Source organism: Corythoichthys intestinalis, chromosome 11 (genome assembly GCF_030265065.1).
Source record: "Corythoichthys intestinalis isolate RoL2023-P3 chromosome 11, ASM3026506v1, whole genome shotgun sequence".
NCBI lineage: Eukaryota > Metazoa > Chordata > Actinopteri > Syngnathiformes > Syngnathidae > Corythoichthys > Corythoichthys intestinalis.
This window is the reverse complement of record NC_080405.1, coordinates 20,588,821-20,605,964: the sequence shown is the minus strand read 5'-3', so window position 1 is coordinate 20,605,964 and position 17,144 is coordinate 20,588,821.

The window sequence follows — 17,144 nt, the reverse complement described above, 5'->3', positions numbered from 1 at the left end:
GGGCTCCAAACGACTACCACAGATTATGTAGTAGTCATTTTATATCTGGTAAGATACATTTAATATATATTTAGAGGGTTTTGAGCTGACAACCACAATTAAGATCATTGCTTGGCTAATCGCCGACAACATACACTCAGACGTTGTGAATGAACTACCTGAAAATATATCATTATAAGGGGATAATAAGACAGTTGTCATACAATTCATTTACAATTTCACTATTGAGGTCAAAAGCCCAAAAATAAATTCAACTAGGGACAATCTGGAGTAGTACTATCGCACTTCATATTTATTACATATTAAATATGTATGTAGTGAGAGTGCTATCGCTAAACCATATAAACATTAAAAGCCCCAGCTCCATTGACAAATGACATGAAATACATTAGACTTGACAGTGGATGTTAGCAAGAACAAAAGATTTTGAATTGAAAATTTCGTAACTCACCTTCCCGAGCACAAGATAGATTCCTGCCGAATTTTCGTGGGCGAGGACCTGTTTCACCCAACCAGCAACGAAGTATTTATAAGCCTCCAAGCTCTTAAAGTTTTCAAACTTTCGTGAGAATAGGCTGATTTTGTGTGGACAAGATAGTTGTAAATATCAGGGATGTCAGGCAAAGACAGCGAAGACAGCGGGTCGAAAAACATCGATTTAGGCATCAAATAAGGATCTGGCGAATGGATAAACTGAAGCTTTTCCACATAACGCCTTTTATGCAACGCATCCAATGAGTTTACAGCATCAGATAACACCAGGGCTTCGATGAATTGCTCTATAACTTGCACGACTAATTGAAAACAATGAGAATAGGTCTAAAAAATACGGACAATATGGCGGCCGGATACAGCGACACGTCATTTTGTGACGTAGGTGAGTAGGGTCTATATGCAGTTAAGTCAATACCATTTTAAAATGCCTTTTCTGTCTTCCACAGAATAACTTAAATGTAGCAAATTAAGGAAATGTTAGTCTATTAATTGTCTCCTTCATTTTTGTATGTTGATAGTAAGTCCCCTAAAATGTATACATGATTCTTTTGTTCACCTTTTATTTGAGTTAAAAAATAAATAAATACATAAATAAATACATAAATAAAAAAAAAAGAAAGAAAAAAATTGATTTTTTGTTTGTTTGTTTGTTTGTTTGTTTGTTTGTTTGTTTGTTTGTTTGTTTAGGTCTGACAGCAGATTTAAACTTCCAAAACTGATCTCATGTTTCAAGATTTCTCCATCATGTCATTTTTTTCCCCCTTGTAAATTAATAAATAAATATTAAAATATATGAAAAACACTATCCTAAACATTTGTGCTTGTATTATCAACAAAAATGTTCAATGCTGACACACAATGAGTATGATATAATGCTTACTTAACAGTATTTTGTTTTTACAAAGGATTTTGTTAGTTGTGTTCATGTAGTAAATATATAATATGTAGATTAGCTGTGGACAAAAAACTTGACGTGTCATAGAGATAAACTTGGGGAGCAGTTTTGTATTCTATATGCCAAAATAGATTATATCATAAAGAGCTGACCTAAAACAGCAGGGTTTTTGTTTTAAATTGTTGTCCAGTGTAATCAAAGTGAACATTTTGCATGTGTCATAATAAAAAAAAATATTACAGCGAAACTGCATGCGCTTTAAAAAGCAACAACAACAACAACAACAAAAAACCTGATGTTTTATTTAAATTATGGCCAGCATTATGTCTTGCTTCAATGGTGGCTCTACCATTGAGTTGTTGTTGAATAAATATTTATACTTAGTTTTGTATTTTCATCATATTATGTGGTCCATGGATGTTATCAAGGGTTAAGCGACAATCCACCATGTGATCATAAAAAGGCATGCAAAAGGCCAAAATGGCCATCCTGTCACTCCTAATTTAAAAGCAACAATAAGTACGCAATTACTTAATAAGCCCTACGCTTTATGAAAGGGGCATAGCTGCTGATTTCAGCGAATCACCAACCAACTATGTATTCGAGTTCCTACGACCCCACTGAAAGTCCCTACTAGGGAAAAAATGGTTCTCGGAACTCAAATTCCTGGTCCCTAGTTCCTACATATGTGAACACGCAAAATGACGTCATCGTCCCCCAAAAGGTTCTAGGAACTGCAGATAGTTCCTACAGTGCGAAAGCTGCTAAAAACATTTTAAACATCAGGCTTGTTGTGTATACATAAATACTTACCAAATTTCCTACAATCCACGAATAACAAAAGGAGTAACCATTTCAGTTTGTCTTCAAAAACAAGACGGGCAAAGCGAGTGACATTTTTAGCCCTCCCTGCAGGTAGTCTAAAAAAATATTTACAAACTATACCACCAACACCAAATACGGCAGAATGCTTCTTTAAAGGGGAAATACCTCGCTTTCCCAAAATCACATAATTGTGTTTATTTCTATCATTAGATCATGTATGTAGAAATATCTTGTCACCCTCCATTAAATATTTTTCACACTTATTGAAGAAAAGCTAATTTTACTTGCCCACACCACAGGAGTTCCAAAGACAATCAGCCAAAAATCAGTGTGACGTCACCAGAGGCAAACAAGAGGATGCACACATGACAGCACATGCAACTTGGTACACTGATCAGTATGTGTGTAACGGTTCACGTGGATGCATTGAACCATTTTGGTTTTGCATTTTTGGTTCGGTTCAGTTACATACTGTTTCAGTTTTGCTTTATTAATGTTTTTCTGGTCATAAAATTTATTATCAGCACGAGATAAGTGCTACATGCGGAACTAACTGTGGGAGTTTCCACACGTATGCCTTAAGAGTCAGAGGCTCAGGGTTACCTTTTCATATAGGGTCTAAGGCAGTGTTTCTTATGCTTGCTAAATGTCCCGAACCCCAAAGGTTTCACATATGCATTCGCTGAACCCTTTGGAATTAGATAATTTGAAAAAATATATTAAAAAATCAAAGCAAATATATATAACCTAATACCTAAGCAGATTCCCATTCAACTTCTCATTTTGACCACATTTTTTAAACAGGTAAAAATTTCAGCCCACGCTGCTCATCAGTTTGTTATACTTCTTCATACCAAGTGTAAGTCTACCTTCCACTGAGCAAAAAAGTTTCTCCTCACATCAGATAGAGGACAAGCAGTTGAAAGTAATGGAATTGGGGGCAAGCCATTCAAAAATGTACCGTACCTTTCAGACTATGAGGCGCAACTGACTTTTAGCCGCTACCCATTAAATTAGACATGGAAACAGCATTTGATCATAGATAAGCCGCACTGGACTATAAGATGCCGCTGTCCTCACAGTATTATGGGATGTTTACACCAAAAGATATTAACCAGTAACACTTTATTTGACAGCGGCATCATAAGACTGTCATGAGAGCAAATAAAAACACCATGAAGCTCTGAACCAATTGGCTGCAAAGCCTCACTGCTTCAAGAAGCTTCATTTAGCCATCACTGCTCCTTTGGGGGAGACAGTCAACGTTTGCTGCCACCTGCTGTCAACAGTGTTGTCGTCCAACATGCCTCCTAGCATGCATTGCGGCACTACAGACAAAATTCATGCTCTGTGCTAATTATTTCTTACTGTTACTGTTCCAGTTGTTTCATTAATTGCATGTTATGGTATTTGATAACACTTTATTTGACAGTGGCGCCATTAGACTGACATATGACAATCATAATTATGACATGACACTGTCATGAGCATTAATGAATGCTTATGACAGATGTCATTTAGGGTCATCCGGGAAATTATCTCACTTTTGAATGGATCCAAAAGATCCAAAGTGGACATAAATGGAGTTAGTGACATGATTGCCAGATGATAATTAATGACATATGTCATAAGTATTCAGTAATGCCCATGATAGTATGCTGTCATAATTATGACAGTCTTATGACACTGCTGTCAAATAAGTGTTACCTATTAACCAACCATAGACGGAGTTTGACTTTTGGGGCAGGGGGGACACAACATGTTGATGACCCCGAAACACAGTGTCAGCAATAAAATTAACTTACAAGAATATTTATAAGTTGAAAATGAGCGTTTTTTTGTTTCCCATTATTCTTGAGGGGAATTCTAAATCAGGTTGCTTAGGACAGCTATACTTTTCACCAGGATCGTCACCCACTGAATATAGTACGGCCACCGGTGTCGTGCCAATGTAGTTACCCCCATCAAAAATTGTATCCCCTGGGCGGAGCCACTGCACTGCACTGATCTGCTTGATTTCCGTCTTTTGTTGATGTAGTTATCTATGAGGTTTTAAAACATGGCGCATCCATAAAAAATAAAAATAAAAAAATTTTAAAAAATCAAAAAAAAATAAAAAAAAACACTTTTTCCTGACGTAAAACGTAACATACGTACTGAACGTAAAAAAGGCAATGTTTTACTGTTTTACTCGTAGGATGACTTTAACTGTTATTACTGTAATTCAAGACCTGTATGAAGTTGCTCTAGTTTAATAAACATCGATGTCCAAAATATATAACTGTGGTTCTTTTCTGGCTTCACTTAATTGTTTAAGTCGATATAACTCATAACGTGTGTGGTCCCACGGCCGGGGGATACAATTTTTGACGGGGGTAACTACATTGGCAAGACACAGTCTTTAGTGGGGCAAAGTGAAACTCCGCTCACCATTTTGACGGTGCTGTCTGGCGTTTCATGGTCCACATTTTCAATCCTTACTTCTTGCTCAGTAGTTGTTGTCACTTTTGAAATCTTAGGTATGAAAAAAAATACATATATCCATCTTGCCTCTTCGGTCATCGGGTGATTTTGGCTAAGCGAAACAAATGACCGTCTAAGGTGCAAGTCACATGATCTGTTCGAAAAATAATTTTGACCCATTATAAAAAACATCTTTTTTTGTTCATTTCATCCTTTTTTTTTTTTCTTTTTTTTTTTTTTTTTTTTTTTTGTATTATTGCTTTAAAACTTTTACCGACAATATTTTACAGGAAAACTAAATTTTAAAATCATATATAGGAAAGACATTTTCATGCAATGACACTTTTCGCCCACCGGGGGGCCTGGCCCCCTTGGCCCCCCCTTAAACTCCGCTTATGGCCATATATATTTTAAATTATATGCAAAGCAAATGACTGTCTAAGGTGTTCAAAAATAATTTCAACCCATTATAAAAACATGTTATTTTGTTATAAGTGCAGGATTCCAAATATGGGGGGAAATTAGTGGCTTAAAGTCTAAAAATTACAATAATCTAAAACCCCACTTTGCTTAGGGCACTGTGGGTCCTTGCTGAACCCTTTAGACTTACTCACCGAACCCCTGGGGTTCGATCAAGGTTAAGAACAACTAGTTTAAGGGTTCATGTGGATGCATTGAACCGTCTCAATTTTGCATTTTCGGTTCGGTTCAATTATATACTGTAGGGCTACCGTTTCTGTGGGAGTTTCCGCTCAGCTGCCTTAAGTGGTGGACACTCACAGAAGACGCTACCTGCGGGGGCAGCCCAGGGAATACTTCTTCGCTTCCCTGTTAAATTTAGCAATGGACAAAGGCAGGTGGATAAATCCAAAGTTATATCAACACTGCTGCATGGATATTTTAACCCAACACTCTTGCATCCACCGACAACGCAATAGTTCGGCATTTTATGGTGGACAGGTCACACAGTGATGGCTATACTATAAATGGCAGACTTCCTACATTCGTCTCCCTTTAGTTGATGTCATCACCGAAAATTACCGAGAGTACCTGATCACGCCAGTTGATTTTTCATTTGTCGCTAACGAGCTGTGAGACTGATTTAAAAATATATATATATCAAATAATTAAAATTATCAAATATATATATAAAATAATTAAAATTATATATATATATATATATATATATATATATATATATATATATACATATACCCATAACCAGGGGTGCACATAAGTGGTCCGCATGCGCGCATGCGTACTGGACGTGGACAAACGCGCTGGCCCTCAACGGCTTCCATACGCTTTTGCGTACCGATGGCTGACCACTGTATTTGCGGCGGACACGAGAAAATCACTTCTCAAAATGTCAAAGAGGCAGGCCCCACCGAGTAATTATTTCCGTGTTCCCCTAGCCTGGTACTCTAGACTCACCGCTGTTCCAACTATTGAGTCTGGCCACCATTAAGCGGATAAAATTTCCAGGGCGGAGCAAGCCACAGCAAACAGACAGCGGAGTGGACCAATCAGCGACGGACGGGACGAGGGACTTGCGCGCGGAAGTAAACATACGAGGAGAGCGGAGTTTATTCAACATGGCTAGCGCGAGACAGACTGTTGTCAATGACTTGTGTCGATGTGTTTTTGGTAATTTAAAACTGATTTTACCGTGGATTGGAACGTATTCTCGGCTCTCCTGTTTGCCATCTGTGTTATTGTGGAGACGATTTCCGACGCGGGAGAGTGACGTTGCTCGTTAAGAACACGTCAAATAAACGAATCTGATTTGTCGATTGATTTCGTACTTGCTCGAGAAGCCGTTAATGGGCTGGGTCCTAGACTATACTCTCAGTGTTTGGAAAAACACAGGGAGAACAGTCTGGCCTTGCCAGGCAAGTGTTCCCCCACCCCCGTCAAAAGACAGATGACAGAGACGTCACCGGAGCTACCGAAAAAAAGGACTTTTGCTGAAAAGTGGCTGCAGGAGGTACCATGGCTAGAAGCAAATGATGCTCGCACGGAAATGTGGTACAAAATTTGCCATGAGAATCCCAATGTCGCTGATAAGAGCAGCGCATTTTATGTAGAGTTAAAGAATTTCAGCCATCCAAACTTTGAAAAGCACGAAAAAAACAGCATGTGGCAATTAAGCAAACTATCGATGTCAGACAGCACCCCACTCGCCCTATGGACAAGTGGCGGAATAAAGTTAATGGAGAACAGTGCCATGCACTGACAAACGTGTTTTTGCTCTCATTTCACAAAGCTAAACATGCACGTTCAATGAACTCTTATGAGGAGGACATCCCACTTTTACAAAGGCTTGGAGTTAATGTGGGAGCCGCATAATGCCCTTTATTTTGAAATAGTGCTTTTATGTTTATTTCTTTACATTTCACTTCAAAGTAATGGCAATTTTGTTGTGCCAGTTGATGATAATCAAGCATGAATTGTTAATATAATTAATTAAAGGTAATTGGCTCTAAGTAAAGCTTGTCATAGATTTATCGGATCAAGCGGGTCGGCTCTCAAGCTCAATGAGGACCAAGTCACATCTCCAGGTCCTCCTCTGAGAACCTAGGCCAAAAAATATGTGCACCCCTGCCCATAACCCATAAAAATATATACTAGTATATGCCGCTGTATTATTTCAAAACAGGTTTAGATTTTGGAAATTTTTATTGTATATTTTACATATCCGGACATTAGTTTTGCTGTAACGATTCCCCTTTGACATGAATACAGTTCCTGCCAAACAGAATAGTAATATGCAGTTTTACATATTCCAGTCAAACCTGATGAATCGTTTCAAACTTTCCTCATTTTCAAACACTAAACTAAACCAGCAGGCATTTTTTTTTTTTAATTTTTAAAAGAACAAGGAGAGGGCTTGTCACCAATTGCAATTCTTTTTCAAATTGCCTATACCAGCGTGGTGTACGACCAGTAGCCAGAGTGACACTAGAGGGCAATGAAAGCGCCTGCTGAGCCACTGCAGTAAAAATTGCTCTAAATTCATCCTTGCCTTGAAGCTGTAAGCGGTCAGACAGGATCGAATTCAAACACTGCTTGGTGAGATGTGGCATTTAATCCCTAAACTTCTTTTCATGGTTCACTCTTCTTTAGAAAGTGGGCCTACAGCAGGTCGGGGAAAGCTTGTGTTCCAGCAGCCCCCAATGCAGTCAGTCTTTCATCACAGGGAGAATACAACCCAACAATCTTTCATCACAGGGAGAAAACAGCCCAGAGTCCAAATTGTGAATGTTGGTTCTCTGCGAAGCAGATTCAGGCCATGATTTAAGCAAAGAAAATAATAAACATTTTCACAAACGGAACTGGGCATCCTAGTCTCAACTTTCAAGGGCAAACCTCGCAGGCTCTTACATAGTGTGGCTTTCATGCGAATCTCTCTTTGCCCTATCTCCCACTCAGTCTCACTCTTCTTTATCGACTTTGACTTTATATGTGCCACTGTTTGGCCTCAGTTTACATTCTATCAGCTTTACTCAACATGTGTGACTCGCTCCCCTAAGCGGAAAACCACACACTGTGGTCTGTCACTTGTGCTTTCTTTGAAAACTAAATAAAAAAAAATAAAAAAATCAAGGGCTGACTTTTTTTTCCTATGCTCTCTTCTATAAAAGTCAATGTAAGGGAACAGGGGTTTGAGCTACGATGTTCCCCGAGTAGCTGGAGGCTGCATTCCTGGTTTGTTAGCGGTATAAAAAGTAATGTATTGTGGGCTTCGTGTGCTTTCAACACATGCAGTTTGGAAGAAGAAAAAGATATAGAATCCCAAGTTTCCTTAGGCAACGGGAATAAACAATTTTTGTGCCTTCTTACCCATGAGTAAGACAACGTTCATGATATATGTACCCATAAGACAATGATTTTACGTATTTTTTCACTATGTGTACATTAAGATTTAGCGTTCTGTTTGGGCAGTGCATGGCAACTTCTCACTAAATGAAGTTAAATGCAAATAGCAATCAGTAAGTCATTGATTATCTTGGAACAAAAACAAATTAAACAACTCCCAGCTAAAAGCGCACCATAAAATGTTTTACAGTTTGTACAAGCTAGAGCCTGTAGCCTGAACTTTTAAGAGATTTTTGATTTATCATTTAATTTAAAATTTTTTAGGCGTACGATACATTGTGCAGACTTAAAGTGCATATGACAGGAGAAAAAAAGCATTATTATGTGAATTAGAATAATATTTTGAGACGATTGGACAATATACAATAATATGGCAAAGCGCAGATGACGAGAAATTAGTCTTTTAATCTGCGGTTTAGCCACGCCTATCATTATAGGGCTCTAGCGTCCCCAACAGGAGGATGACGTCAGCAGGGTCATGGTTTCATCGGATTTAGAATTCAGCCTATTGTGGGGGAATTATTTAGAACGAGGAAAATGCGACGAAGAGAGCTGCAAAATGTCATCGTTTCAGTCTCCCTACTCCAATATTTTCACAGGATATTCTTTTTATCGAAGTATTTTTCCCCAATTGCTAAATAAATGGTATGGTCATGACAAATAACAGACTTGTGCTAAATGGAATATGAAATATTAAAAATGCATTTATTCAGTACGACATGGCAAAATTACTCCATAATCGTCAAAACTGTCCACTTCTTGCACCTCCCTAACTATATCTTATGCCACCGGCTTTGTCATTTCCCTGCCCGCCCCGGCTTCCGAGACGGAGGAAAAAGCATAAACAACGGCGGGCTGGCAGTGCTCGGGAATAAACGCCGAAAATAGACCCTACCCACCGACGTCACAAAACCACGTGCTCGCTGTATGGTTCCGCCCACTTGTCCGTCATTTTGTCTCTGTATTAGCATTGGTTTCAATTGATCGAGGAATTTAAAATGCATTTCATGGAAGACCCGGTGCTTTCTGATGCCGCAAACTCACTGGATGTGTTGCATAAAAGGCGTTATGTGGAAAAGCTTCGTTCTATACAGTCGCCAAATCCATATTTGATGCCCAAATCGATGTTTTTCGACCCACTGTCTTCGCCCTGTCTGCCTGACATCTGCTACGCTGATATTTACAATTATCTTGTCCACACAAAATCAGCCTATTCTCACGAAAATTTGAAAAACTTCAAGAGCTTGGAGGCTTATAAATACTTCGTTGCTGGTTGGGTGAAACAGGTCCTCGTCCACGAAAATTCGGCAGGAATCTATCTTGTGCTTGGAAAGGTGAGTTACGAAATTTTCAATTCAAAATCTTTTGTTATTGCTAACATCCACTGTCAAGTCTAATGTATTTCATGTCGTTTGTCAATGGAGTTAAGGCTTTTAATGTTTATATGGTTTAGCGATAGCACTCTCACTACATACATACGTGTATGTTGCCGGCGATTAGCCTAGCAATGATCTTAATTGTGGTTATTTGTCAGCCCAAAACCCTCTAAGTATATCTTAAATGCATCTTACCGGATATGAAATGACTACTACATAGTCTGTGGTGATTTTTTGGTGCCCAGCTTTCACGTCGAATTGCAGCCGTCCATTTCGCTCTCCTCTTTGGATCCCTCGGAATACGGTAAAACTCAACTCAAACTAAGTCTCTCCTTCCATCTTCTCTGTTAGTGCAACCAACAGCCACACACGTCTTCACCATTTTGATTATTAATGTTAAGGAGCAGAAAAACACCCCGTAAATAGGAGGAATGTACGCAGCCGTAACAGGTTAACACTATGTTTTGACGGACAGTTGGGCGGTACCATTCAGGAGAGCGGAGTTGTGACGTCACGTGGGTAGGGTCTATAGCCCATTCTCGGTGGAAAAAAAAACAGCCGACATCGGATCACAGAACTGCGCGTGGCCAAGCCGAGGAAATCGCATCACAGGGCACATCAGGCTGACCGATCGGGCTGGGTCAGCCAACCTGTCGTTGTACTGGGGCCACGGCGAGCTGCCAGGGCTCGTCATCAAGCCGAGGAAAGCGCATTCTCGGCGGGCACGCAAAGAGGACCGGGCGAGCGAAATACAGCTCGCCCGTTCTACTGGGGCCACGGCGGGCTGGCAGTGCTCGTCACCGGGAATGAACGCCGAAAATAGCCCATTCTCAGCCAACATCGGAGTACGGAGCTGCTCGTGGCCAAGCCGAGGAAAGCGCATTCTCGGTGGGCACGCAGAGAGGACCGTGGGGGGTTGGTGGTGACAAGCCGCCGATCGCCAGCCACAAAATAATAATAATACAAAACACGATCTTTACTCACTTCCTCATAAGTCCAAGTGTCCCACAGCCGTCAAAATTGTTTACGCTAATCTCTGGGTGAATGGGAACTTTTTGAAACCCAAAAAGGTTCATATGCCTCTTCCTAGTGCAGAAGAATTTTTCTCCAGCACATTTGGCTGGTGTGATGCGAAAAATAAACGAATGAATCCGCAAAATTGCCTGAATCCGCAGTCGTTCTGTATAGTAGTAGTATTGGATGTATACTGAATATGACTGTCCCGCTGACGGGATTCGGAATCCTTGTCAATCCAGATTACAAAACGGAATACATATATCGATTGTTTCCACATAGATCCAAGCGGTCCATTTCATTCAGGAGCATAAAATACAGTGGCTTTTTGCTGTCTTACGACCTTTAAATCGAACAGGAAATATCAGAAGACTTGGCAAAATCACCATGATGAGAATTGCACAATCAACATTGGTTAAAAACAAACAAATAAAAAAAAAAACTCTTTTTAGTTGATTATGGTTTTACCCCCAACAAATCAGTAGAAGAAAACATGCGTTTATTTACAACCTTTTAAAGATTTGGTGATGACTGAGGTGTATTTAAAAAACTGAAGTAGAAAACTAACAAAGGCTTGTGATTGAATTCTTTGAGGGTTGACTGACTACTGCCAATAAATGCACGATTGTTTGTTCCAACAGCTGACTTGAACAGTGTGCATTTTTGCAGCCAATCTGAGACTATTCTTGTCTTAATGGCAGTAAAATTAGTAACTAAGTGTTGGGGCAAAAAGATAATTACTGTAAAGTGTGTTGTACAGCTAAACACTGCCTTGTTGCACTGCATAACAGAATGTTTGGGACATTTGGCTGTGACGTGTCCAACAAGCCGACTGCTCTTCAATGAGATGCTGTGCTGTGGTTATGGTTTCCCGCAACATAATGTAGTCCTGCCATTTGGCTAAATTTTCAACACCAGCAAATCTAAGGAAGCAATGAGCCAAGGCCAATTTAATTTAGAAGAAGATAAAACAAGCTACTACAAGCTTTATGATTAAAATGTGCATATTCATGTTCAAGTTAAGTTTCTAACATTCATCCCTTTTTCTCTCATTAATCTTTAAGAGTTTAGGCAGCGGCCTAAAATAGAGAAATAGTGAAGATAAGCAGTATAAAAAACAGATGGTTAAAAGTTCCAAACATGATTTTTGGTGTGAGACGAGTGCTATAATGAGCTCAAGAATCTCTATCATTAGATGCAAGTAGACCCCGGACGTATCTCAGTCATGCAAAATTAGTAAAAATGTTCCAATCCCTTTTTTCTCCAGCCAGACTGGATCATACAGTACATCAGATGTATTGATACCCTACAATCTTTCTTCATCACTGTCAATGACAGTGCAGCACAACCAAGCCTTTCATGGATGACATTTTGATCATTAATAGTGCAAAAGGAATCATTGGTCAGAAAATCAATGGAGCTCAACTGTCCTTTTATGTAACTGGTTAAACCCTTTTTGGGTATACATATATTAGGGTTGGGAATCTTTGGCATTAGGCCGATTCTACGTGTATTTAAATACAAGAGTTTTAATTCAATAAGCAAAATGATATCTTTAAAGTCATAACAGTTCAATAAAGATTTGGTTCAGTTTGCCAGACATACAATTAGATACAAGACAGGAAATTAAAGCGATACAATTCGATACCACAAGGAAAAAAGCGATAAGATTTTTTTTTTTTTTTTTTTAATCTAGACATCAATCACAAAGAAGTCATTGCAAGAAATGAAAATGACATTTTTAACAGTAAAAAGCAGATAAACAGGAAAAGGCAATTTATTGTTTTTTCATGATTTTTTTCATGACATAACAAGGTGCTTAAGGGGCTGTTATGCTTCTGCGTCGGGGTGAAGCCATAGCTACGCCGTCGACAGTGTACCCTATGCCGTAGCTAGACATGCACCTCCCAAAAATCCTGACTATGTGTCGCGGTGACGCGTTGCTACATGAACGGCAGGGACTGTGATTGTTCCGAATAAAACGTCATTTCCATGATTGCTATTTATACTCTTTTTTTTCTTCTTTTTCACCACCAAACAGCTGTGACTCGAGCTGTGCACAGTCCGCTACGGGCGGACCACATATGGGCGCTGAATTGAAGTATATTATTGCGATACACGTTTGAAGTGTCCAACATCAATGTGTCAGTGCCGGAGCAGCTCGTCAAAGCTTGTTTATGTCAGCTGAGCCAGCCAGTTCCACATTAAGAGTCGTAATTTCACATCAGTTCATTCAGTTGTTGTCACCGGAGAGCCAGCTGTGCTCGTCAAATGAGCCAGATATGGCTCACGAGCAGGGTTGAGATATGGGGCCGGAACGGTGCTTTGATCCTGAAAAAAAATGACTGCAACTGTCAAAACCCCATGCTAAAAAGAACACAATCTACTGACATCAGATTTGCGTTAACAAATTTTAACAACAAACCCAATAAAGTACTTGTATAGTGTAATGATTCCACCGAAATGTATTATTTATTTATTTCACGGAGTTGTGTCATGCGTCGATTTGCGCATGCGCGCAACAAACCACTCCGGACTCAGTTGTCCGTTCAAGTGGCTAAAAGAATGACATGTGATCAGCATCGATAGTTAGCTCTGACTGGTTCAAATGCACATGTGTTTTCTGGAACAACAAAAAAAGAAAAAAATCTGAGACGTAAAGGACAAACAAACTTGTTGAATTAATACAATTAAAAAAGGACAATGCAATGGAAAACTGATCAGATGTTTACGAGAAGAGGCTTATTTTATTTTATTTGCTATGATGGAGGAGGTTCGGAACATCTTGCATGTGCACATTTGGACTTATTTTTGTTCATTTCTGTTAGGCTACTTTATTTATTTCCTCATAATTTAAAAAAGTCTATGTTTGCGTTATTTTAAAATAGTAATATAGTCATAGTTCATTAACCGTTTCACACTCGACTGCGAACCGCTCCAGTGAGAGTTGGAGGTCACGGCTTGATGAAGCCAACAGCACCATGTCATCTGCAAAAAGCAGAGATGCAATGCGTTTGCGTTATTTTAAAATAGTAATATAGTCATAGTTCATTCGCTGCTCAGCCTTCACCGTGTACAGACGCACTCTGAGCAATGATACCGATGATGATGAAATAAAAAATAAAAAATAAAATGTCATTCATTCATTCATTCATTCATTCATTCATCCATTCATCCATTCATAATATATAATATTAAATTATTTCAATGTGCATAATGTAAGTCATTTATATTTATTTTTGTGTCATTTAGAATCATAAAATTGATAAAACAAGTTAATGCGTACATTATCTTCAATCTGAATGTACAATTTATGTTCTTAAGTTATGTTCTAAAATAGTTCAAATTGAGGTTTTGCATTTTGATATGCATCCATCCATCATCTAGTGCTTAATCCGGGGTCAGGTTGCGGGGGCAGCAGCTTTAGCAGGGAAGCCCAGACTTCCCTCTCCCCAGCCACTTCAACCAGCTCCTCCGGCGGGATCCCAAGGCGTTCCCAGGCCAGCTGAGAGACATGGTTTTTCCAGCGTGTCCCGGTGTCGTCCCCGGGACCTCCCGCCGGTGGGACATGCCCAGGGAGGCGGCCAGGAGGCATTCGAACCAGATGCCCGAGCCACCTCATCTGGCTCCTCTCTATGCGGAGGAGTAGCGGCTCGACGCCGAGTTCCTCCTGGATGACCAAGCTACTCACCCTATCTCTATAGGAGAGCCAGGACACCCTGCGGTGCAAACTCATTTCAGCTGCTTGTATCCGGGATCGTGTTCTTTCGGTCGCGACCCACAGCTCGTGACCATAGTTTAGGTTAGGAACATAGATCACCTGGTAAATCTAGAGCCTCGCCCTTCGGCTCAGCCCCCTCTTCACCACTAGGGACCGGTGCAGAGTCCGCATAAGTGCAGACGCTGCACTGATCCGCCTGTCAATCTCCTGCTCCTACCCTTACTCGTGAACAAGACCCCAAGATACTTGAACTCCTCCACTTGGAGCAGGATCTCATCCCCGACCCGGAGAGGGCACGCCACGATGGTCTCGGATTTGGAAGTGGTGATCTTCATCCCAACCGTTTCACACTCGACTGCGAACCGCTCCAGTGAGAGTTGGAGGACACGGCTTGATGAAGCCAACAGCACCATGTCATCTGCAAAAAGCAGAGATGCAATGCTGAGGCCACCAAACCGGACCCCCTCAATGCTTCGACTGCATCTACATTGGTGACAAAGGGCAGCCTTGTCACCCTCACTGTGAACAAATTCGACTTACTGCCGGCAATGTGGATCAAACTCTGACACCAGTAGTACAGGGACCGAACAGCCCTTACCAAGGGGCTCGGTACCTCGTACTCTTGGAGCACCCCCCCACAGGACTCCCTAAGGCACACGGTCGAACGCCTTCTCCAGATCGACAAAACAGATGTAGACTGGTTGGGCCAACTTCCATGCACCCTCGAGGACCCTGCGAGCATGTAGAGCTGGTCCACTGTTCCACATCCAGGACGAAAACCACACTGCTCCTGCTGCATTTTGATATGAGGGAAAATTATATTAGGAGATGGAAGATGGGGTCACTGTTGCTTTTGTGAACTTATTTTGCACATCATTGAAACAATACAATTTTGAATGAAAGTCACTTTCTTGTGTATGCCTTCTTACAATAAGTGTAATGCAGTAGCCTAATGCATGTGGAAAACCTGCTTTGTTTTATTGTGTGCAAATATAACTGTGCCAAAAGCAGGTTTCTTTGCATTTCGGTTGTTTCAGGTGGTTTGACCCAACAACAAACAAACAAACAAACAGAAATTCTGGCTCCATTGTGACCTTTATGTCAGGGAGTTCCAGCAAGAAATTCTATCTACTTTCACCCCTGCTCACAACCCATACTGCCAGGTATGCTGGGCGAGGTTTTACAAAGAGAATGTGTTTATGATGGTTGTCAATTAACCACGCTCTATTTAAACAGCACTCCTCCGCGGACGAGTCCTCTTGACAATGACTGACAATGACAGCGTACCTGGACGACCCGTATGACATTGGCGCGCGGATTGTGAGGGGGCTCTCTTCGGAGGGCACGGGTTTTTGGAGACCGCCAGAATTCGTTGGCATACCCGAACAATGTTCTCCATGAAAAATATAGATTTTCAGCTGAGGGAATTCATTATCTGTGCGAGCTGATCGAGGCGGATATCACTAATGAAACACGCCGAAGTCAGGCCCTCACAACCGCGCAGGTGGTGTGCCTGTCCTCGCGCTCCTTCGCCAGCGGACAATACATGTATTCCATTGGTGATGCTGAATATCGGAACACTGTATGCCATGCGATTCGGAAAGTGGTAGGAGTGGGGTATGGAAACGCTTCAAATTGATTGTTGAAAATGCTATACAGAAACCTGCGTCGGCTTTGCTGAATGTAAACGAATGTGGAGCTTTGCTCTCATACAAGAAATATTATTTAACAAACTTTTCCAGCGTTATTTCGTTGTGTAAATGCGCTTATAATAATCATAAAAATATGTACACTTTAAACATCGAGAAAACTTGTTTTTTTTCTGCCAACTCGAAGAGATGATAAATATCAAATCCACTGATAGAACACACACACTAATATAAAAGATATAAATGTTTATTGAATATGCATCTAACAGTCTTGTTTAACTGTGAGAATTCATTACAAAACATGGCTTTAATTTATTATCATTGTGCACAGGCATCGTCACAAATGTGATCACACAAAACGCAACCACGCATCGCATCCCCGCATTTCCTTCTTCTTCTGAGTCCTCACAAATATAAAATTTCGGGGGGGTTTCGGACTCGGGCCTGCAAATTTTGCCGAGTCGGGCTGGATTGTTTTAGGCCCAATCTAACCTCTACTCTGAAGATGTTCAAAGGACATACATGTTCATACAGTAAATGGGACTAAACATACAATCATCCTGCTTCATGTGGTGATGCACATACGATAAAGTACTTCTTACAGTTAACATACCAAATCTTATTTTATTGTCCTGACAGCAGGCTTTATTTCTTTTCATGGTTGTAAGTAAACCGGCATATTGACGCATTCACAAATCACACGATCTGTAATTCGCTGCCAACAGACCAGTCGCGCTCTACTAGCTGAAGCGTTGTTGGATTTCGCGGTGAGGGTGGATTTTAATCCTCATAACTCCGCATGATTATCGTGCATTCCTCCTCCGTGA